The 24182-nt window shown below is 37.6% G+C and overlaps 1 protein-coding gene across 3 annotated transcripts in view; it reads right to left on the bottom strand.

Moving 5' to 3' along the window:
* Positions 1–23841, bottom strand: part of klf12.L (Kruppel-like factor 12 L homeolog) — a 129635-nt gene extending 105794 nt beyond the window's left edge. For 2 of the 3 annotated variants that reach the window (XM_041582450.1, XM_018247283.2), the window contains exon 1: positions 23348–23511. The gene's annotated coding sequence lies outside the window, so the exon portion shown is untranslated. Of the gene's footprint in view, positions 1–23347; positions 23512–23532 lie in introns of those variants that run through there. The other variant, XM_018247285.2, reaches the window with a different exon arrangement.
* Positions 23842–24182: the final 341 nt, after the last annotated feature.

Here is a 24182-nt window from a genome sequence, read left to right as displayed (position 1 = left end):
ACTCTTTGTAGTCTATATTTTAGCCAGTTCTCTATCCAGGTACAAATACTATGTTCCAGGCCAATAATATTAAAAAAATGGCCTCCATTTCTAAAGCCATACACTGACTGGTGTGTTTGGAAGCGGCGTTCGACAGGGGAGGGGGGATCTAGGTCCACCAGGGCTGCTGCATCAGGGGTCAACATACACACCCCCTGGATCCCCTGCCGAGCAGTAACCCCCTCCATCCCCCCTTTCCCACAGCCTGCATATACCTTCTGATGGTGGCCCACAAACTTGCCCTAGACCGGCCCATTCTAACCCTGTTTGGAAACTATGATACGGATTATAGTCCTCCAAAGAGAACACTCTTCTTATAGTCAATTAGGGTTCTAATTTATTTAACTAACATTATACAATGGGTTATATATATATATATATATATATATATATATATATATATATATATATATATATATATATATGAATAATATGCACAATGCCCACTTCCTTCCTCTTCTGCATAATTGTTTTGAGGAGCAGGTGGTGGCAGCACAGCTCATGCCTTAGGACCTTAGGGTTTCTAGTAAATGACTGCAATGACTACCAGCATTAAAAGACACAGTAGCGGGGTTCATTTATAATCACTGGGCCAATTTGTACCTGGGCAGTTACCCAGAGCAGCCAATCAGATGTTTGCTTTTATTGTTTTCGTTGCAGCTGACTGGAAAAATCTAATCACTGATTGGTTGCTATAGAGCCCAATATGACTCTCAGAATTAAAAGGTACACTGACTGCCAACGTACACATCTTTCCATTGCTTCAGTTGCAAAAGAGATAAGCAATCCTTCAACACTGTTAATCTTCTTCACTGCTAGGAGTTGGACATGTTTCTTTTTACAGGAGCGAGCGTTTAGAGCAGGTGACCAAAGAGAGCAGTTCACTCCTGTAAAAATCACTCCTGTAAAAAAAAAAAAACTACACCCTGTGAATAGCCCAGGTGTAGGTTACTGTTAGTCTGATGTATTGATGACACTATAATTTGTTACTGGATGTGTACAACTCCAAAGCACATCATTCCAGAGGAAATATGCATGATATAATTTATCACAATATATTTGCTACAATTTACAGAAAAGGCATTTCCTATACAAATCTCAACACCAAGTACTTCGGACATATACAGGTATAGATCACCAGTCTCTATTTGCCTTTGAACATTTGCAACCTACAGTAGCTCTTTTAGAAATCTAACAGTATACAGTGTTCTGTCTGTAAATATGCATGTGGAGTTATTTGATGAATATTTTCCCAGCCAGATGGTCCATCCCTGGTAATGTATGAGGGTGGGGGCAGATATACTAGTGTTTTCTACCTTCCGGTATGCTACTGACCTCTTTTGCTGTACCTATTAACATTGCCCCAAGCCTTCTTTCACTTTTCAACTACAGCTAGCATACAGAATGAAGGTATGAAAGATTTCATTGCTGCTGTCTAGACTATGTCCTCAAATTTACTGACACAACAGCTAAAGTCATCTGCACCACATTATTTTCATATATATATATATATATATTTATCAAAACAGGGGGGGTTGTGGGAGCACTCTAAAGGCTTTAAAGTATATATATATGTAGGGGCCCCTACTGGGTTATCTGCCCTGCAGCTTTAAGGCCCCCACCTTTTTCTTAGAGTGATCTGCCAGGAGAGAATGACACTCCCCTGCTACACTGCTATATAGTGTGTGTAGGGAGTGGCCACTTCCTCTTTGGCCTGTGGATGGTGATCCAGCTGGGTGTGCTCAGGGGAGCCTGGGCACAGCTAGGCCCAGAAAGGCCCATGTGCTTTGGAGAAGAAGTCGGGGACCAGGTAACCCCGTGAATGAGGAATAGTTGCACTAGGGCAGACTTGTTATAGTCTCTCTAGGAGAGAAAGGCAGAGAGGTGAGAGAGAAAGAGCAGCTGAAGCTCCAACAAGGATTTGCAGTAAGGGAGTAGCTTCCCAGAGGCTTTATGTGTTGCCTCCAGTCAGGGACCTCAGTGAAGAGGGACTGTAGGGTAGAAGCTGCTTTCCTGACAACTTCCAGGAGGGAATGTGTGAATACTGCAAATGCCTAATGGAGACCTTTCCTCTGTGAGAAATGCCTAATGCCTGCAGCTCTGTGTGAGATATGTGCTATTGCCTCAGCTCCTGTGTGAGTACTAAACCTGTGGTCACTTGCCTCGTGCATAGTTAATAAACCGTTTTCTGTTTTACTGCAAGAACCTCCTGGCGCCCATCTTTTGTTGTATGCACAGTAGCCTGGGGGGATGTAGTTGCACTACACCATAGAGGGAACTCTTCCACATGGCGAAGGCCCTGACCCTGTTGTGTGAAGTCGCGTGTAACCCATGCTTCTACTGCTAGCTGGACAGTTTAACTATTTGTGTGCTATGCAGCCCAAATAGGTGTTACATATATATAAGTATAATAAATGCTGTTGCATATGTACCCAAAACAGGGGTTATTTTGTTACAAAATTATGATCATAAAATTGATAAGCCACCATACCACGTCAAGGTAAACCCCCCTATTTTGATATTTTATACTTAGCTGGAAGCTGTGGCATAGCTTCAGTGGTTGTAGCACCCCATACCCCCCCCCCCTTTAAACTAGTGGTGATCCTATGCTTTTAAAATTGGGTGTTTGTTTTGGGAATATCTCTCCTTTAAAAGCCTGATTGCTGGCTGGGGAGGATTTAGCCCTCAGTGAAAAAACAGCGTTCAACGGACATTGATTACAGGTAATGCTAGAATGCACATAAAAAATAAAACAAGTAAGGGACCGCCATTCGGGGTTTACCTTGACGTGGTATGGTGGCTTATCAATTTTATGATCATAACTTTGTAACAAAATAACCCCTGTTTTGGGTACATATGCAACAGCATTTATTATACTTATATATATACTTTAAAGCCTTTAGAGTGCTCCCACAACCCCCCTGTTTTGATATTTTATATATATATATATATATATATATATATATATATATATATATATATATATATATATATATATATATATATATATATATACACATACATATATATATACATATATATATATATATATATATATATATATATATACATATATACACACACACACACACACACACAGTATGTATGTTTTTTAAATTATTGTATTATATACAAACACAGGTATATGATTTATTATCCAGAATGCTGGGGGACCTTAGTGTATATAAAAAGAAATCTTTTGGTAATTTGCATTACCGTCACGTATAAGGTACTATTTCATTTTAAGAGACTTTTTAAATAGCAGCTTATATATATATTAATTTTACCTGGACAGATGTTTTATTCATTACTATTTATGAATATTGGGTACATATAACATCATTGTATACATTAAAGGAAAACTATACCCCCCAAACAATGTAGGTCTCTATAGAAAGATATTGCATAAAACAGCTCATATGTAAAACCCTGTTTCATGTAAATAAACCATTTTCATAATAATATACTTTTCTAGTTGTATGTGCCATTGGGTAATCATAAATAGAAAATTGCCATTTTAAAAAATAAGGGCCGCCCCCTGGGATTGTAGGATTCACTGTACTTACAAACATACCAACAAACCATACATGTTAGGTCACATGAGCCAATTAACAGACAGAGTTGTGTCTTTTGCTTCCACACTTCTTCCTGTTACAGTTAGAGTTGTAGCATTTCTGGTCAGGTGGTCAGGTGATCTCTGAGGCAGCACAGAGACCATCACAAAATGGTGGCTCAAGACAAGAGATGTAAAAGGGCAACATTTACTTAAATATATATTCCAGTTTGGTAAGATTCTTTAATATGCCACTTAATAAGATATGTACTATCTGTTGCTTGAGTGTTCATTTTGGGAGTATAGTTTTCCTTTAAAGACAGTATATATTAAGCCACATTGCTTACTTCATTTGATTTCATTTATGATTGGATCAGTCGTCTAGTATCCTATATAGAAATTGGCCACTGTGCAAGGATCTCCTTATGGATTTAAAGGACAAGGAAAGTTAAACTAAAGAAGTAGGCTAGAAATGTTGTACATTATGTTTTAGGCTTCTGTACCAGCCCCAGGCAACCACAGCCCTTTAGCAGTAAAACTCTGTGCCACCAAAGATGCCCCAGTAGCTCCCCATTTTCTTTTCTGCTGATTCACTGCACATGCTCTGAGCTGCAATCAGTTGCTGAGCTAAGCGATCAGCTCAAAATATACATCACACATTGAATATAAATGTCACAATATAATGCTCATTAGTAATTGATACAGATAATTACTACATCAGCACAGAAACCAGTGCAACTAGCATGAGAAAGCATGAGAATTTAATAATCAGCCTTGTAGCATCAATAATCAGCCTTGTAGCATCAGCTTATATTACAGATAAACCTCATTTTCTGCTGGATAATTTGCAACGACCCCTAAGCTTAGCTTCTCAACAGCTGAGCATGCGAGCCCACTGAGCATGCGAGTGTCGCAGACACTTTCCAAGATGGTGACCTACTGTGACAAGTTTGAAGTCCTGGGTCATTGCTGCTTTTGAGAAGCTGACACTTTAGGCTGGTGCAATAAGTTCAGTGTATATAAAATATGGCATTTTTAGCGCTATTTATTTTTAGGGTTTAGTTCTCCTTTAAACAGGCCGACCAAGTCATTGCCACTGGCCTGGGCGGGTGGTTGATCATTTCAGCGATATTTCACCCACCATTTGGACAAAGCTCTGCACATTTGTTGATTTTGTCACATGGGCAATACAGTGCCATGGTTGTTAGCCTTGCACAGATGTAATAACCCATGAAGCAGACCCCACAGCCAGGCCTGGTAGTTGCAGGAGGCCCAGGCCCCTGAAGTTATACCCTGGCCTTGCAACAACCAAAACCTAGGTTAGATTCCAGACTGGCACAGATGATTCTTATGTTTTACCTGTGCTTGCATAGGTTTCCTCCCATACTCCAAAAACACATAGGCAGATTAACTGGCTCCATATGAAACTGACCAACTGACCATATTGTTTGTATATGTGACAGAGGACCTTAGATTTTAAGCTGCTCTGATGGAGTGACCAATGATGTATAAATGTGAATGATGTATATTCTTTGTGACTTGCTGCAGCATATGTCTGTATTGTAGTGAAACCTCAATTTTGCATACCCTGATTTTAAGTCTGGCTGCATTTTACATTGATAATGCATTTCAATGGGTGCTATTCCCTGATTTTACATCATGGTTTCCCAGATTTTACATAAAAATGTTGTCCTAACAGTCAGAAAAATGTCTGTTTGTTGCTGTGGCCCTGTCTGTAAGTAGTCAGTTCCAATTAGTGTGCACCACATACAGTCATGCACCAATCACTGACCTGCCTACCTGCCCAAAAATAACTCATGTAATGATTAAGAAAGAGTTTTCACAAATATATTTTAAACTTTGGGTATCATTGTCATCAATTAAAATATTTTACGGTGTTTATCTTCAGACCAACATGCACCTGTGGAACAAGAAAGCTGATTCTATGTAGTATACATTGGATTTCACTAGAGTTAGATTGGATAATTAAATACCTAAAACCTGCCAGGGGCATTTTTGTAAACATAAGCCACAAGAACTGTGAGAAAACGGTTCAAATCTCTGCATCCTCTAAATGCATCCCTTGGATATGAAAAAGAGAATGAATTTCAATGAAAATGATATAGAACTATCCAAAATGTATAATACTGCTGTATAATACTCCTTACATCACATCTCCAAGCAATGTTAGCAAAATAAAGCATAGTATAACATAGTATCAGTAAAATAACTATAATAGGTTAAGAGGAAAAAAGAAGGCAGCCACACTTCAGTAAGCAAGTCGGCCTGCCTAAAAATAGATCTCTTTCCAGTGGTTGGATACAAAGGAGAAAGCGAAATGTATACCCTCTGAAGAATAGCAGCAGGAAATAGGATAGGGCAGATCTTCTCACTTTCTCTCCTTACTAACTTACTGTTGTATTATTTCTCTTATATCCTGAAACAGAGATACATACTGATACCCAAACAAAGAAAATAAATACACTGTCCATATCAGCTTAATCAACTAATGATATAACAGCTGGCTAAAACTAATAAGAAAAGAATAAAAACAGGCTACAGTTTGGGAACATTTATATGATCTTGTCAAATGTTGACCAAGGTGGCCCTATCTGAGGGTGGGTAATTGGTTGTACCAGTAGGTAAGAACCTGTAACATTACCCCTGTCTCTGCTCTCAAAGAGAGAGTCTGCACTCGACCAGGAACTGAAAGTGCTCAAGTATACCACAGTTATGCAGCCCGGCAACATAAGATTTTTAACAATTACATTGGTTTCTGCTAAATACAAAAGTAGAGGAAGAAAGAAAGAAAGAAAGAAAGAAAGAAAGAAAGAAAGAAAGAAAGAAAGAAAGAAAGAAAGAAAGAGAGAAAATGATTTCAAATATTTTTGGTTATGAACTCATTACTAGCATAGAGTAAACAACCTACATGTGTTTTAAATCTGAGCTCAAGGGGAAAATAAATATTGATACAAAGGGGCAGATTTATCAAGGGTCGATTTTTTTTTATCGTCAAAACTGTCAAATTCAACTAGGGAATTATCCAAACTTGACAAGTTTTTTGAAAAAATCAAATGAGATTTTCAACATTTATCATACTCTGGCCCTTTACGAATACAAATTTGACTGTTCGCCACCTATAACCTGCCAAATTCATGTATAAGTCGATGGGAGAGGTCCAGTGACCAATTTGGAGATGTTTGTAGCCTTCCTGACATTCAAGGTTTTTTTAGAGAAAAAACTCGAAATCGAGTTTGGTCGAGTTTGTCAGAGTTTAAGATATTCAATTTTTTTCTTAAATAACCCCCCAGTCGAATTTCAATTATATTCGAATTTAAGGAAGTTTAAAAAAAACTCACATGAATTTGAAATTCGACCCTTGATAAACTTGCCTCCAAATGTACATTTCTTTTTCCCTTTGATACCGGAGTTAAAGGGTTTGAATGATACTATGTTTTATTGTGATAAAAATATGAAAGCGAGTTAACGATTACAGCAGTAGTATATGTTTGGGATAGTTTTACATCATATTTTAATATTTTCATTGGAATTCTTCCTATTGTCGTGTGTCTTAATCCAAGGGAGGCATTCAGAGGATGTACAGTTTTAAACAATTGCTCAGAGTTTGAAATAAGTGAGCATGCCATGTCAGTTATACATTTTCTAAATATTTAATGTTCTAAAATGCCACTCCTTTTTCCTATTAAACCATGCAGGTCTGGTTTTCAGACACAGCTGCTTGAGTGTGGCACAAACACTGCATTTCATATTGCTCTTTATAAACTTGAGACAATGTCTAACTCTAGAGCCTCTGTCACTGCTTTGAGTTGATATCTGTTTGTTCTCTTTTTAAATTATAAAAGGCATCTTAAAGAATCATCTAAATATTTACTGGGCTATACATAAAGGCTGCACATCCAAAGGCTTTAGTACCTGGTATGCATTATTCCTTTCTGCATTATGTCTTCCTAAGTCTGGTTTGTCTCCCCTGGAGTCCTGTACTTCACAACTTCTCTCTGCTTTCCCTATGTTACTCTGCAATGTATCTTCCTTGACAGTGGGCTTCTTTTTCTCTATTCAGGCCCGGTTTTACAAATGGGGAGCCCCTAGGCCGTCTCTGCTCATCTCCCCGGCTCTGTCCGCGTCCCCCTCCCCTTCTGCTTCCCCCTCCGCGTCTCTCTCCCCTTCCCCCTCAGCATCTCTCTCCCCTCTCCATCCGCCTCCCCTTCTGCTTCCCCATCAGCTTCTGCTTCGCCCTCTGAGTCTCCCTCAGCGTCTCTCTCCCCTCCCCGTCCGCCTCCACTTCTGCGTCTCCCTCCTCGTCTTTCTCCCCTCTCCGTCTCCCCTTCTGCTTCCCCATCAGCTTCTACTTCCCCCTCTGCTTCCCCCTCCGCGTCTCTCTCAGTGTCTCCCTCCCCTCCCCGTCTGCGTCTCCCTCAGCGTCTCTCTCCCCACCCATCCGCCTCCCCATGAGCTTTTGCTTCCCCTTCTCCCTCCCCTTCGGCTTCCCCATCAGCTTCTGCTTCCCCCTCCGCTGCTCCCTCCCCCTCAGCATCTCTCTTCCCTCCCCGTCGGCCTCCCCTTCTGCTTCCCCCTCCCTCTTAGCTTCTACTTCCCCCTCTGCATCCGTGTCCCCCTCCCCATATACGTGCGCGTATATATGCACATCTTGAATATTTGAAATTGCTCATGCGCAACTGACTTTAATGCGGTTGGGCGGCATATACATAAATATACAAACCTATTGATACACTCAGATATATACATATTTACAGATGCAATATTACAATAAGGGGTTTATTTATCAAAAATCGAGTTGACTTTTTCCATTACTAGTAAAAAATTAAGAGAAAAAACACAAAGCGAATACTCACACGTTTTTTGGAAACCTCAAAAGTCAGGATTTATTTAAGAAAGAAAATGCAAAAAGTTGCCATTAAAAACGCAGCAAGTAAAAGCTGACAAAGTTCTATTGAAGTCAGTGGAAATATTTTGAGCCTCATTGAATCAAACAATATGATTCTCACTGGCTTGCAACTTTTTACGGTGAAAAAAATTCGAACTGGACTATTTGGCTCAAGGTTTTTCTTAATTAAAGTAGAATTCAAATGAAATAACATGAAAAGTTGCTTTTTTTTTTGTGGGTTTATTTTTTTTTACGCTTGTGTTTTTCTCCCATAATCTTGAATTATGATAAATCGGCCTCCAACTGTAGATCTCGAAATGACTGTCACTTTGGATATTATGCCTTAAGTTTAAGTCACTCTTAAAGGCATCAACAAAAACTGCCACCTAGCAGGGTATTCCTCAACATCACAATAAATTAAAAAGTAATGTCCTCTTTTTTTTTTTATTTGCACGTGAAAAAATTCCCCTACTATTTGTCTACAATATTCTCTAATTTGTATGTAAAGAGTAACTATGCCCCTGTTAAAGTGCCTTTTGTAGAAAGAAAACAAACCGATTCTGAGTCTTTTAGCATACTTTAATTGTCCTGTTTTAACAGTTTAGTTGCACAGCACTGCGCCTCATTAATATGCTTCTTCAGGACTGGGGCCCAAAACAACACTTAATACTCAAGGGCATCTATTATAATCATCACTCATTTCCTTACCATGCATTCCTAAATTACCCCTATTTATTTATTTATATATATATATATATATATATATATATATATATATATATATATATATATATATATATATATATATATATATATAAACTGTACTATAATAACAATGCTAATATTTATATACAAAAACTGTATTTATACCATCCCCTCATTTTGAGTAAGAAATAGCAAAAAAGGTTAAGGAGAACCTTAACCTGAACTGACTGAATATAATTTATCGGGTGGACTGTGTGGATTGGGCACAAGAAAATAATCTTTTAGATCTTAGGTCAAAAGTAGAAAGTAATCAGACATGATAAAACAACATTGTTGCTTGCTGGCTTCTGCTATTCCTCTTGCAGCCTGAGAAAACCGCTGATGCTTTTCTGAACCAAGCAAAGGCTTGTATGCCAAGCTATTCTAGTTTTAAATATCAACGCATTTAAAATATAAAATCCAGTTAATGCATAATAAATAGTAATTGTTTTCTGCATTTTTATTTTGGAGAGAGAGAGAGAGAGAGAGAGAGAGAGAGAGAGAGAGAGAGAGAGAGAGAGAGAGAGAGAGAGAGTGAGTAAGGGACGCACACCCTAAGCAAAATAAAAACTTGGGTGCCAGTCTGGAAAAAATTCGATAAGCAATGCAGGATGAGGGCACACCAAGAAGTTACAGCAACACAAACGTTTTGAAGATAAAAAGGAGGTTTATTGGACTGAACCAACGTTTCAGTTCCTCACAGGAACTTTCATCAGGGAGTGATGAAAGTTCCTGTGAGGAACTGAAACGTTGGTATATGGTATATATATATATATATATATATATATATATATATATATACCCAGTTTTTATTTTTATACTGAACAATTCCTTTAAAACTAAAGCCTACCAAAAAATGAAGCTAGAAATTATACACATTTTGGTTTTATAGTACATGGCAGCTCAGAAACTAGTGCATTTTCTGTCATATTTTAAAGGGATGTTTACTCCCCCCGTTGCATCGGTCTTGTGTTTTGCCTATTATTTTAATTAAGGCATATGTCCAGTTTTTATTTCTTGCACTAAACAGGGCAAACTTAACTGGCACTTATACAAGGGTGTAACAAACTGTAACCCACAGCACCTTATTACCCCTCTGAATTGTTTCTGTATGTTACCCTCCCATTTAGACTGTAAGCCCTACGGGGTAGGGTCCTCTAGCCTTTTGTTTCCTTGACACTGAGCACTTTATCTGTATTGTAATTATATTTTTTATATTTATGTGAATTGTATTTCTAATAATGCACTTAGTTACTTTTTATTCCAATGACCCCTTGTTTGTTACTACTAATTTATTGTTTTGCTGTAGAGTGCTCGCCCCTCGAGGAGCGCTTTACAAATAAAAATATAAATACATACATACAAATTCTGAAAGCAAAATTAAAGTGACATTTTGCTTCCTTGTATAATGAACTGTTCTTAATCAGAAAGCTGAACAGGCTGCAGCTGGGATTAAGGTGGTATTTGTATCTACAGAGGGCATCTCAGTGGACTGCTAACTTGTTTTGGAACTACAAAGTGCATGTCCTTCCGATCCGACGCGATGAGAAGAAGCGCCGGGGTCACGTCAGCGGAGCAGAATCTAATGTAAGTAATACAAATGTCGCATCTACAAACTGCGACCGCTGTACGTTACGTCTTCATCCGATGTGTCGGATGCAATCAGTTCGTAAATGCAACATTTGTATTACTTACATTAGATTCGGTGCATCCAACGTGAGGCCTGTGCTTCCTCTCATCGCGTCGAATCGGAAGGACACGCACCGTGTAGTTCCAGCCTTAGAGTGAAACTTTCCTTTCAATTTCAGATTTTGCCCTATTTAGTGCATAAAATAACAAAAACCATATATTATGTGTTCATGAAAACAAAAGGCAAAAAGTATGTTGAGCACAAGCCCTATTCATTAAATTCATTTATTCTGCCACTTCGATTATCAGCAGAATCGGGGGATTAATTATTTTTGGTTTTGTTCCTGTTCTGTTATCCATCATAGAGTAAAGAATTATTTTGTCGCTCCTTTATGTCAGTTTCTACTATCTATTCTAAGCTATAGCAGCACAATTCCTAAAGGTATAAAAGAAAAGTATTCAAAAAAATATTACAACTTGAAATTATCTCATAATCTCTTCTTAACAATGCAAGTAGGCTCAATATACCTGTGAGAGTTGCACATCAATTCAGGGACACCTATTATGTATGAATGGCATTATTGTAGGTATTCTAAATTGCCTACAGGTACTTGTCTCACAGATATATCCTATCTCCAACATGTTGATTTTAATGTAGCAAATGTTCTTTAAAGATTTAATTTATTCTATCCGACAGTGATTGAAAACAATGTGCATTAATGATGCTAATCAGTGCTAACCCCACACAATCCTCCATCATCACAAATGGGTAAGGAGGCAGGGCAGATAATACAATGATGCTGTGGCCAAGTCCAATGGGGCAGGACTTGACTCCACTGAGTTATTTTTCAGCCCGAATCCGCCCACCCATCCGGCACACCATTAAAAGGAGAAGGAAAGCTACCAAAGCAGTTTATTGCAAATAGATTAGCCACAATAGTGCAAGCTATAACACTCTATTTATTCTTCAGAATGCTTTACTAAACCTGAGTAAACAGCTCTAGAAGCTTTGTTTGTTTAGGATCGCAGCTGCCATATAATCTTGTGTGATGTCACTTCCTGCCTGAGTCTCTCCCTGCTCATTCATAGTTTTGGGCTCAGATTACAGCATGGAAGGGCAAAAGGGAGGGAGAGAGGAGCAAACTGAGCATGCTCAAGCCAGTGCCCTGGAGGTTTAAGATGAAGGCAGGAAGTCTGAGTCTGATTCAGAATCCCATGTATACAGAACAGAAAGAAAGAAATTCTGTTTCTTTTGACAGAGGATTTAGAGCAGCATTACTTTGAGGATTTACTGGTGTATTTAGATAGACCTTTCTGATAAAGCTTACTTAATTTTAGCCTTTCCTTCTCCTTTAATGTGCACTGTTCATTTAAAGAGAAAGCTGTTTTCATTTTTTAATTACTTGTAGTCACTTTTCCACATGTGTATGTGCAATTTCCACCCTTGTGATTTTAGCTCAGTCTTAATGGCAAATGAGTCCAAAAGTTAATGGTCTGTAATCTATGATATCACAGCAGCCTGATGATTTGTGTATACAAGGAAAGTGGATACAATAAACAACCATATGATTAAAGAATCCCTAATGATGCCTAGGTTCCAAAGCTCCTGTGCTGTCCTCCTTAAATTACAGGCAGCCCTCAGCCCAAGAACAGGCATTGCAGCAATTTCAGGGCAATAACTATTAACAATAGGAATGACAAGCAGTTTGGTTCATACTCAGTGGGAAGAGTCAATGACGTTTGTGGGTAGAGAAACTGCCTTCTATGCCATTTTCTTATGTCTTCCGTATGTAAAGCAAATGATGGCTAATTAAAAGGAGAACTAAGTTTTGTTCTAATGTTTTTTTTTGTTAAAAAAAAAATTTTTATGTACAAAAAGATTTCTTATTTCCATTCTTTGGAGCAAGAATATACTTCTTTCCTTATCCTCTGGTTTTTCTTTCTTTTCTTTTCTAGGGCTGGTGTTTCTTAATAAGCAATATAAACATAATTAAATGTAAAAACTTTAATTGTCTTTTAAATAGACAGCTGCTCGTAGCTGCAGCTCAAATCTGATGAGACTATACTCAACCTATGCTGAAGATTAAGCATTGGACTATAGGGATTTCTATGAAAAAAACTTGGGCAAAAACATGTTTTTCTTATTAGGAATGAATATGTCTGATCATAGACTCTGATCCCTCTAAAGCTGGCTACACACAGCAGATATTGTCAGCCTATTTCTGCTTGTGTGAACTGGTCCAAGTGACCCATACCCAACTGCATTGGCTAATTTAGATGCCAGTGTATTAAATATATATATAAATTTACAATGAAACAGTATTAGGGGCTAGCATTATGCAACTGAAGCATGCAGAGCCATAATTTTATCTCACAGACTCATTAGATAGTATCAGTACAAAACCACAAAAATCACCTCTACTTCTCTAAATGCAAAGCTAAGATGAGCTAAATTAGGAAAGCTATAACAATTCATTAGAAATGTTGGCTATACCGAGAACAATTAAATAGACCTGAGATGGAAAAAACAGCTTGTTCTAAAAAATATCTTTGTTTTAAAATTAAACAGGCACTTATTAAATCTGAATTACAGAGGCACTATAAGATATTTATGCTTTCTTTTGATCTTAGAAAAGTGGAAAATACCTTTTCTACACATGAGAATAATGACACAAGGTACATTAATATTTAAGAGATTAACACAGTTATAAATAATGTGGCAAGATTAATAATTATAATTAATATTCCAGTTCAAAATTTATATCAGACCTGTCATGTGGGGCAATCCCCAACCCCAGGAGAGTAACCGGACTCCAGTCTAAGCTTTGGGCCTGGCCCTCAGCTACTCAGGTGCTGCCAGGTCTTTCCTGGTGTAAAAGCCAGAAATCAATAAGGAAAGGAACAGGACCAGGGCAGGCAGGAGACAGGAACCATAATAAGAGTATTAACAAAATAGTGCTTACACAGTTATAAGCAGTTTCGTCATTAGTGTCACCTTCTGTCCACCCTACTCCCCCTTCCTCACACCGTATACCTTAAACTTTCTCCCTGGGGCCGAGATGAGAGGCAGGGGGAGCAACAGAGCACACAGTTTTCAGCAGGTGGAGTGGGTTTGGGTCAGCGGGGGCCGCTGGGTTTTTCCCCACTTGCCCAGTCTGACCCTGGAAATAAGCAGACTTGACCTACAAATCGCAGTGAATAAATTCAGAGCTGGCCTGATATGTTCAAACATACCCATGACTTACCCAAGCTCTGTCTATTCCTACAAGTCCCACCTCCTTTGCAGTCCTCTAACTGGACTATTATGTCAGTCCAGGCCTCCTACAGCAACAGGGGTTTTCAGGTTATTTTTTTTTCTAAAAATGAAAGTTTAATGTTTCATTTTAAAACCTCTCATGTTTCCCAAGAGCATATGATAAAGAGAGGGTGCCAATATGCTACAATGTTAAAAATTGATTCATTAGTTGATACATTTTTTTTTTTTTTTTGAAAAAGTGAAATGAAAGTTTAATGTTTCATTTTCCAACCTCTTATGTTTCCTAAGAGCAAATAATAAAGAGAGGGTGTCAATTTGCTACAATGTTAAAAATGTATAAATTAGTTAATACATATTTTGAAGCAGTTTGCTCATTTTCCAAGCATTTTAATCAGTTCAGTAGACATTTAATTTCAATTGCTTTCTATTTTTTATAATTATATAATTATTTTTTTTAAAGGGGTTGTTCACCTTTGAGTTAACTTTTAGTATGATATAAAGAGTGATATTCTGAGTCTATTTGCATTGGGTTTTAATTTTTTTTTTTTTTTAGCTTTTTAATTCAGCATCTCTCCAGTTTCCAATTTTTGCATTCTGGTTGCCAAATTACCCTAGCAACCATGCATTGATTTCTATAAGAGATTGTAATATGAACAGGAGAGGGCATGCATAGAAAGATAAGTAATAAAACGTAGCAATAACAATACATTTGTAGCCTTACAAAGCATTTGTTTTTAGATGGAGCCAGTGACCCCCATTTGAAAGCTGGAAAGAGAAGAAGAAGGCAAATAATTCAAAAACTATACAAAATAAATAATGATAATTGAAAAGTTGCTTAGAATTGGCCACTCCGTAACATACTAAAAGCTAACTTAAAGTTGAACCACCCCTTTAAAGCTAAAGTTTAAACTTTAAAGTTTGCCTCGCTGGTATTTTTAGCTAGAGTCCAAGTAATTCAAGCACATACTCTGATTACAATTAGCTACATTAATTGAAACAATATTCTGCAGATGCTCAGAAGTTTATAAATTCTAACAGTTGCCTTTAAACTCAGGAATTATGCTTAAAGGGAGAGTTTACAGTCAGTGATCTCCAATCCCACAGCTGCTCCAGGGATTCATTAGAAGTTGGAAAACGAAACCTCAGTCATTAATTTAAGAAAAACAGTCAAGAGGTGAGAATAGAAAGCAATAGAAAAAAGTCTTTATCTCTGGTTTGAAAACATTGGAAATGAAAAAAGTGTTTGGAAGGAACAACCCCTTTAAAATCAGCCCCTACCAAGAATAGTCCCTGAGTTTTAGTCAAGTCAATAGTCAAAAATGTGAATGACACAACATGGCTGCTTGCACCGGGAGCTCCCTCCCGGTGCGGGTAGAGTAGCGCTGGTGGGGGGCATTTTTTTAAAAAAAAAAAAAAACTACAGTTATCCCCAACCGGAATGCGGGCTCTATTAGCCTGCACCTTTGGTTGGGGATAACATTTTACCCAACAGGTGCCCTTTAAGCATGAACCAGAACACACACAGTGTGAATTTCTTTTATCATAATGTATCAAATCATACTATATATCTACCTTAGTAGGTGATGTGTCATGCTTATATATTTTTGAAAATGGTTGCTTCGTTTAGAATGTTTGCAAACCTTTAGTGTGACGTCAAGTCAAGGTTTTAAAGCCGTGTATTAATTTTGTGTCTCAAACCATAGGTAAAGATCCATTGATCTACTGAAAAAGACTCCATATGAACATTATAGTTAAACCAAACATGTGGTGAGGGACAGACATGCTCTTTATGCTTCCCTTCTAAACCCCAGTAGGGGAATGTAATAAAAGTCTCAAAGTGAAAAACAATTTGCAGCAATAAGATTAAAAATTCACATTTCGAAGGTAATATTCTTCATTAAGCTGTTATTGCACTGCAAATTTTAATTGCACACTTTTAAGAAGTGCTTGAAGGTGTCATAATCTTTTGGAGCAAACAACAACTTTGTCAGTAAGAAGTTTTATTACATTCACTGCGCATTGTCGCAAACTATAAAATTCACAAACTTTCTTCCACTGTCGGAAGCGGTCTTTTAAACAGTTTCTGGGTTTGCAAAAGCTATATTAAATTCTTGCAAAGGAAAAGTTGTGCATACAAAGACATAACTTTTGACATTGCGAATATATTTATATATATATATATATAAAAAGTCCTTTGTGATCTTCACTCCACTGGAATCAATAGAACACCCATTAAAACAGGCCAACTTTTCGGTCCAAGTCTAGGACCTTTATCAAGTCTTGATAAAGGTCCTAGACTTGGACCGAAACATTGGCCTGTTTTAATGTAACAAAATAAAATTATATTTTTAAGTAAATCCCAGTGTGCACTCATGCATCTTGGATCAATATCTATTGTCTAGATGTCAATGTCTATTGCACACCCATTAGCTTGTTCCAAACCTGGTGCTGCTGCTGCAGTGTCACATATTCACAAATCCATAATTGTAAGCCACGCACACAGGATTTTAAAAGTCACTTATTTATTTTGAAAAAATTACATTTTGATCCACACAGTATCTTTTTAATTTTTTGAAAATAAATTAGTGACTTTTTAAAATGTGTGTGCTGCTTACAATTATGGATTTTTATGTATACTGTATATATACTAATGTCTTATGGACCTTGCATGACATCCAGTGGTGTAACTACCAGGGGGGCAAGTCCACCCCCCATGGGGCCCAATGGCGCCGGTCACAATGATATCGGTAGGGGACAGTGGGTATTTAGGGGACAGTGGGTATTTATTGAAAGGGGGGAAGGTTGGGGACAGGGAAGACCAGTTGAAAATTATGCCCGGGGTCAAGGGGGGTCCAGTTTAGCTTTTGACAGCATCTTATTACAGGAGACAATTCACATCAAAATATAGAAATGAAAATTCCTCCTATGATAGCTTCCATACCTATGATGTACATAATAGAAAAGCATAAACATTCACATTTATTCCATAAACTACTGTGCTTTTCAGGGATGTAGACAGAAGGCTTGGGGCTCCCTAACGGTAAAAACATAACAAATAACAAAGATAAAATCTGCACCTCCTTTTTTTAAATCCCAGCAACCCACAACAGCTTTCACTATTTCCATGATATTTTTCTATTTTATCTATATATATATATATATATATATATATATATATATATATATATATATATATATATATATATATATATATATATATATATATATATATATATATATATATATAGACCAAAGTCTGGTGCACACCTAACAATTGTTACTGCCTAGCTGCTGGTTATAATCAATCATAGATAAAGCAACAAGAACCGCACTCGCAGGACTTTTGAAGGTGCAAAATCCAAAAAAATTTTATTTCAACGTTTCGGCTATTCACTTAAGCCGTCATCAGCAACCCACAACAGCTTTCACTATTTCCATGATATTTTTCTATTTTATCTATATATATATATATATATATATATATATATATATATATATATATATATATATATATATATATATATATATTAAAAAAAAAAAGATATACAGTTAAATATATACACTGCAATGCAACTCTAGCTTTATTATATAAAATATGAGTTTGTCAGGTTTATTAATCACTAAATCCACAAGAGTTCTATTACTATTCAATTTTTATGCTTATTTAATGGTTTCTCCAGTTACACAGGAAAACATACAACAGAAATCTTTAGTCAGACTTGCTTTTCATACAGTTCAAATAAACCTTAATGATGTCAAGTGAACAAGAAATACCATGCTGCATGCGTATATGCTGGGCAGTCATTACAATCTCTGAAAAACTAGTTACTGCCCTATTATCATAATATTAATTGTTTCATCATTGAGAGTGGTTTACAGGATTGAAAATGTAGGACTATAGCCAATGTAGTAATGTTACATTACGTAACACATAAGAAAAAAATATGTTGTTTTTGTTATGTTTGAAAGGCTAGTGAACAGTACAGCAGCATTTGTATGATGGAAAGCAGAAAGCTACAGAAAAATAGATTTTGTTTTATCAAATGGAAATATTTCAAGATAACTATATTATGAAGTTTATGCTTTCTCTGGCTTTTATAAAGGTGGTGCTAGAGAGTGAGAATCATTTCCTGACTTTGCTCAGATTTGTCCAATAGCAGCCATAGCAACCAATCAGCAATTAGCTTTGATCGTTTTACTGCAGGTAAAATTCTGAAAGCAAGTATCTGATTGGCTGCCATGGATTACTGCTGTGCGGCCTTTGATTATTATACAGTTCTGGATTTTTGGTTGCACGCAAATTAGGTATACTAGGAATTGGGTGGCAGTAAGGTAAATTATTTAGGGGAAATAACAAAATGGAACAACAGGACACCTATGTAGCATTGCCCATCCAGTGCATAATTGCTCATCCAGTGCATAATTGCCCTACTTACTCCTTTTTGCATGCCAAATACTGCATAATCAGTGGCAATATATTGGTAAAACTGTTATTTTATCCTATGTTACAAAAAATATAAATTACATTAATAATTATATTTTATCACATTAACATTTAACATATTTTAATAGGCTAAACCCAGTCCTGTGACAACCAAGACACGTGGGTCCAACAAAGATTGAACTAAAGGGCAAATTTCTTGTTTACAACTTGGGTTTTAATACATTTTCTTTCCATTAAAGGAGAAGGAAAGCTACCGAAGCAGTTTATTGCCAATAGTTTAGCCACAATAGTGCAAGCTATAACACTATATTTATTCTGTAGAATGCTTTACCATACCTGAGTAAACTGCACTAGAAGCTCTGTCTGTTTGTTTAGGAAGCAGCTGCCATATTATCTTGGTGTGACATCACTTCCTGCCTGAGTCTCTCCCTGCTCACTCATAGCTCTGGGCTCAGATTACAGAAGGGAGGTGGGAAAAGGGGGTGAAAGTGGAGCAAACTGAGCATGCCCAAGCCCTAGCCCTGGAGGTTTATGCTGAAAACAGGAATGATACTGAAGTCCATGTGTACACAATAGAAGGAAAGAAATGCAGTGTTTCTTTTGACAGAGGACTCAGAGCAGCATTACTTTGAGGGTTTGCTGGTGTATTTATATAGACCTTTCTGATAAAGCTTACTTAATTTTAGCCTTTCCTTCTCCTTTAAGAAACATTTCATACAGGGGTGTATACAGTAAGTGGCAAACTGTAACTGGAGCCTGAGGATTGAGGGTTCCCACTGACACAAAGTATTAGATCTTTTATCTTTTGCCAAGAGTAAAAAATGCCTTGCAGTGCGATATGGCCAAAGAACATTAATCTTTATCATACTGGAGGAATATGGGTGGATAGAGAAAGTTGTGTTAAAGGGGTAGTTTACCTTTAATGCAATACTGACACATTCCTATAAAAATCATAGCAACGTGTCAGTGTCAAGTAAAAGCTGCACCCGGAATAGTTCCCCTCAAAGCCTCCCGCAAAGCTGCCCCCAGCCCCTGCAAACCAGCGTTCACCTGATCCTCCGAAACTAAATGATCTTTTGAACCATTTCAGTGACATTGGGCAGGGGGCGGCGCAATTCTTCCATAGGCTGATTATGAATGTAAACAGGAATTTAGCCTATGGAACGATCAATCCGCTCCCAGCCCAGCGTCACTGAAGCAACGAGGAAGATCTGTTAGTAGTGTCAGCCGGTCTGCTGCACACAGGTTCTAGGGCTGGGGGTGGCTTTGCGGGGAACTATTGCGGGTGATTCGGACACGTTCCTATGATTTTTATAGGAACGTGTCACTATCGCTTTAAGTTAACTTTTAGTATGTTATAGAATGGCCAATTCTAAGCAACTTTTCAATTGGTTGTCATTATTTATATTTTATCATTTTTAAATGATTTGCTTTCTTCTTCTTCTGACTGTTTCTAGCTTTCAAGTAGGATTCACTTTTATTGAACCTGTCTAAAAACAAATGATCTAAAAGGCCACCAATTTTATTGTTATTGCTACTTTTTATTACTCCTCTTTCCATTTAGGTCCTCTCTTATTCATATTCCAGTCTCTTGTTCAAATCAATGCATGTTTGCTGGGGCAATTTGGAACCTAGTAACCAGCTTGCTGAACTTGCAAACTGGAGAGCTGCTGAATAAAAAGCCATAAACTAAAAAAACACACATAAAAAAAGTGAAAACCAAATGCAAATTGTCTCAGAATATCACTCTCTATATCTAAAAGTTATTTTAAAGGAGAACAACCCTTTTTAAAAGACTGTGGCTATTGGGGTAAGGAGAATTTACATTTGGTCAATGAATTCCTTTTTTAATTTAATTTTACATATTTTATATTGAGACAAAATATAGAGGAATAAAGAAAATCTACACTATGCGTGTGTGGTTATTACCATTAGCAAATACGTCCTGGCAATGTAAACTTTGTTAAAAAAAAAACTTGTATACCATGAAATGTTTTAAATGACATTTAAGAACTTAATATTCTAGTAATATAATACACAGGAGAAAGGGGAAAGAGCTATAATACAGACCTTAGTACCAAGCAAGCTCCCCCAGCTCAGGACAACAGCCTTCCATTCTGAGCATGTGCTCTAAGATTAGGAAAGCAGGCTATAACTCTGAGTGTAATACCTACTCTACATTTTCTCCAGTACAGTACACAAAGCAATTTTGTACAGTACAGAATTTTACAACACATAGAAAACATTAGGGGCACTAAAATGGAGATTTTTTTTGAGGGGTTAGAGATAGATTATTGCTCCTTTATATATTGCCCCAGGAGCAATTTAATAAATAAATAACACTGCTGCTACGCAGAGTCTATTAAACAGACAGTCTGTCATATCTCCTTTATTTACAGTAGCTGGACCAAACCCCTCAATCAGAAGGGAAATGTTTTTATCACACAGTGAGTGTTCTTTCTGATTTATCAGTTCTTAGTGTTCTGTCTAATTTAAAGTGTCAGCAGATCACACCGCCCCATTCTGTTGGGAAAGTGGTAACAAATTAACAAAACGCAGAAACAAAACACTTTTTTTCTGGAAGTTACTGTACGTCAGAACCATTATTGAGCTTAAATATAAATATCAATGATTATGTACACTTCTGAATCACATTATATACAAGCCCTTGTGATGCTGAGGGCCCAGGACAAATGCCCTCTCTAACCTAGAGCTGGCCCTGGTAGCTCTGCACACTATATATATATATATATATATATATATATATATATATATATATATATATATATATATATATATATATATAAAAACACACACACATTTACATGAAATGACTTGTGTTAAGCACGGGAAGAAAAGGAAACACAAAAGTCCTAGCAGATTAGCTTGGTGACGTCCCACTGACTGACAGATGTCTAGCAACGCACATGCCTGGTTTGTAAATCGGGCTTTCCTTTCAAATGACAGCAAGAAAGTACTGAATGTAGTCACAGGAACAGACATTTGTGCTAAGCAGACCGTTACTCAAAACAAATATGTAACAACCATTTCCATCCTTGATACAAGTCTCAGCTGATATAACAGGCAAACTGCTACCCTAAATGTCGGTTTATCCAGATTACAGATTCCTGTGCTAATGCTTCAAACGGAACGCAGCTTTCGCCAGCTGAATGTAAGCAGCTAACAGTGAGCCACTGTATTTGGGGATGTGATTAAGTCAAACGTGTCCACCCTCATAATTTACTTTAAGGTTTAAAGCCATACACAACTATACATAAACCATACAGAAACAATTGTCTCTGCTTACCAGACATGACAATGCGATACTATTACTCACAAAAAATGTTCACTGTCTTTTACACCGTTATGCTAAATATATAACATAGCAGCTCGTTACATTGTGTACCTGCAGTAACTAGAAGTACTGTTACCAGAGCAGTGAAGACTCCTAGAGACATAAACAATAATGGCATGTGATGTAAGCACAGAAAGGGGATCTGGGAGGGCTCTAACCAAGAGCTCACTACCTTCTGCGGTCATTTCCAGACTCATTTCGGTGTCTGATCTTCAGCCACATGTATTACATATAGACAGACACACAGATCAGTTATGTGCCAAGATGTATTCATTTGCTTATTGTCAGTTAAGTTGGGATCTTAAATTTTACAAGAGAAAAATATTTTCAATCCTCAAACTCTTTGTTAATAAACTTATTAAAAACACGATTTTCATTCTTTTATGGATGAGATTGAAATGCCGATGCCCAGGACCATATTCACCTGGCAAAAATATCTGGAATAAATGCAAATATTTTGTGTGTATCAGACTCCCCAACATACAGAGATTGATTCCTTATGAACAGAATTGAGAGACTTTTTTTTCGGGGGGGGGGGGAAGGCTCGGATTTCATTGCTGACAGAGAGTAAAACAAGGACGGACTGTAAGGACTGTAGTTTATTTGGTACGCCAATGCTAAATCAACATACATACTCCCCCGCACCCCTGGGTGCAAACTTGAGCTAGGTCCACCTTAATTGAAAAATTGCAGTTATAGGCCAGCCCCCTGACTACTTTTATGAGCCACAAATGTTGATGCAAGTGACAGTTCCACATCATTACCCAGCAGACAATGATGAAGGCAGAGGGGGAAATCACTGGTTATGACAGGCATGTCATCTGCACTTGCAGTCTTCCCAGATACTGATCCCTTACCTTAAAAACACAATTATTCAAATGTATTCATTATTGACAAAACAAATACGTTATCAGCACTGCATTGTCGCCCCTACCCGTCTACTACAGCTCATATGAATTTGACAGCTATACAGGTATTTACCCTGCAGCTGTTGTTGGACTACAACTTCCATCAGCCCCTGCGAGGGAGGGGGGTTCTTCATCTATCAGGGGATAGTGGGAATATTGTAATAATAAGACAGCAGGTTGGACACCCCTGCAGAAAGACGTCACAGAGACAGCGCACAAATGACATCATGAATTCATGCACAACTTTACTACATTGCACATTGGTCCCTTTCTCCATGAGATCAAATATACAGGAATGACACAATTTAACAACAAACAATATATATATATATATATATATATATAAATATATATATTTCCACTTGCCCATTTAATAACCACACACAAAAATTCAGCAGTGGTACAGAAAACCCCAATGTTGATGTGAGATAAGAATAAAACAGGTATATGACTTGCTGGGGGTAAATCAGATGGAAATGCATGTTTTTGTTAAGAAATGGAATAATCACAGACCTGAACAGAAGCTGCAGAACAGTGGCAAAGGGTTTCGTGTGCCTTATAGAGAATCCCCTGTCTGTGCCTTGCTCTCTCCCTCACTCACATACACACACACACTCACACACATACAGAGACTCAATGCAGTTCTCAGGAAATGAATGGGGGCACACAGAGAACTGTTGTACTTGCAAATGACTTACCGGGATCACATGATCTGCTAAATCTAGGGTGGGCCAGTGGGTGGAGGCTTTCATAAACAAGAGAGGACAATATAGCGGGAGCCTTACCAGCATGCATCGAGTTACACAGGGAACCCCAGCAAGGGAAGCATGAGAGCCGGCACTGGCACGTACCATTCTACGCACCCAGTCAGCGGGAGGGGGGAGGCTGCCATACACTATAAAATTGTAAATCACCCACAGACACCCGTGTCACATATATTCCATCCTGTAATGACTAAGCTTCTCGGTTAAAAGCAGCTTTGTCAGCCATGGGAAACTGCTGTTCGAAATCCCCTTCTGGCAAGTGAAACCCTCCCTGCTCCCACCCTAAGGAGTAGGTGGAAACACCCACAGAAAGCCCAATGCATCGGCCTCTAGATGTCAAGGCTGCTCTCCCACAGCTCTTTCCTCAAGCCCTTATTCTTTCTTTCTTTACACTGAGGGAAAGAAAAAGTTGCATAAGAAACAGACTAATAAATATAAGACTCCCTGAATCTTCACTCCCTGCTGTCATCACTTAGTCTGAAATGAGGAAACATCATTATACTTGCCTTTGAATAATACAAAATGATTGAGCTACTACTATTAATTATTTTTTTTAAAAAAGCATCAATTTAGGGTCATTTAAT

The sequence above is a fragment of the Xenopus laevis genome, chromosome 2L (genome assembly GCF_017654675.1).
Source record: "Xenopus laevis strain J_2021 chromosome 2L, Xenopus_laevis_v10.1, whole genome shotgun sequence".
In the NCBI taxonomy this organism is placed as follows: domain Eukaryota; kingdom Metazoa; phylum Chordata; class Amphibia; order Anura; family Pipidae; genus Xenopus; species Xenopus laevis.
Note: the sequence above shows the minus strand (reverse complement) of the source record. Positions and strands in the feature narration are given on the sequence as shown.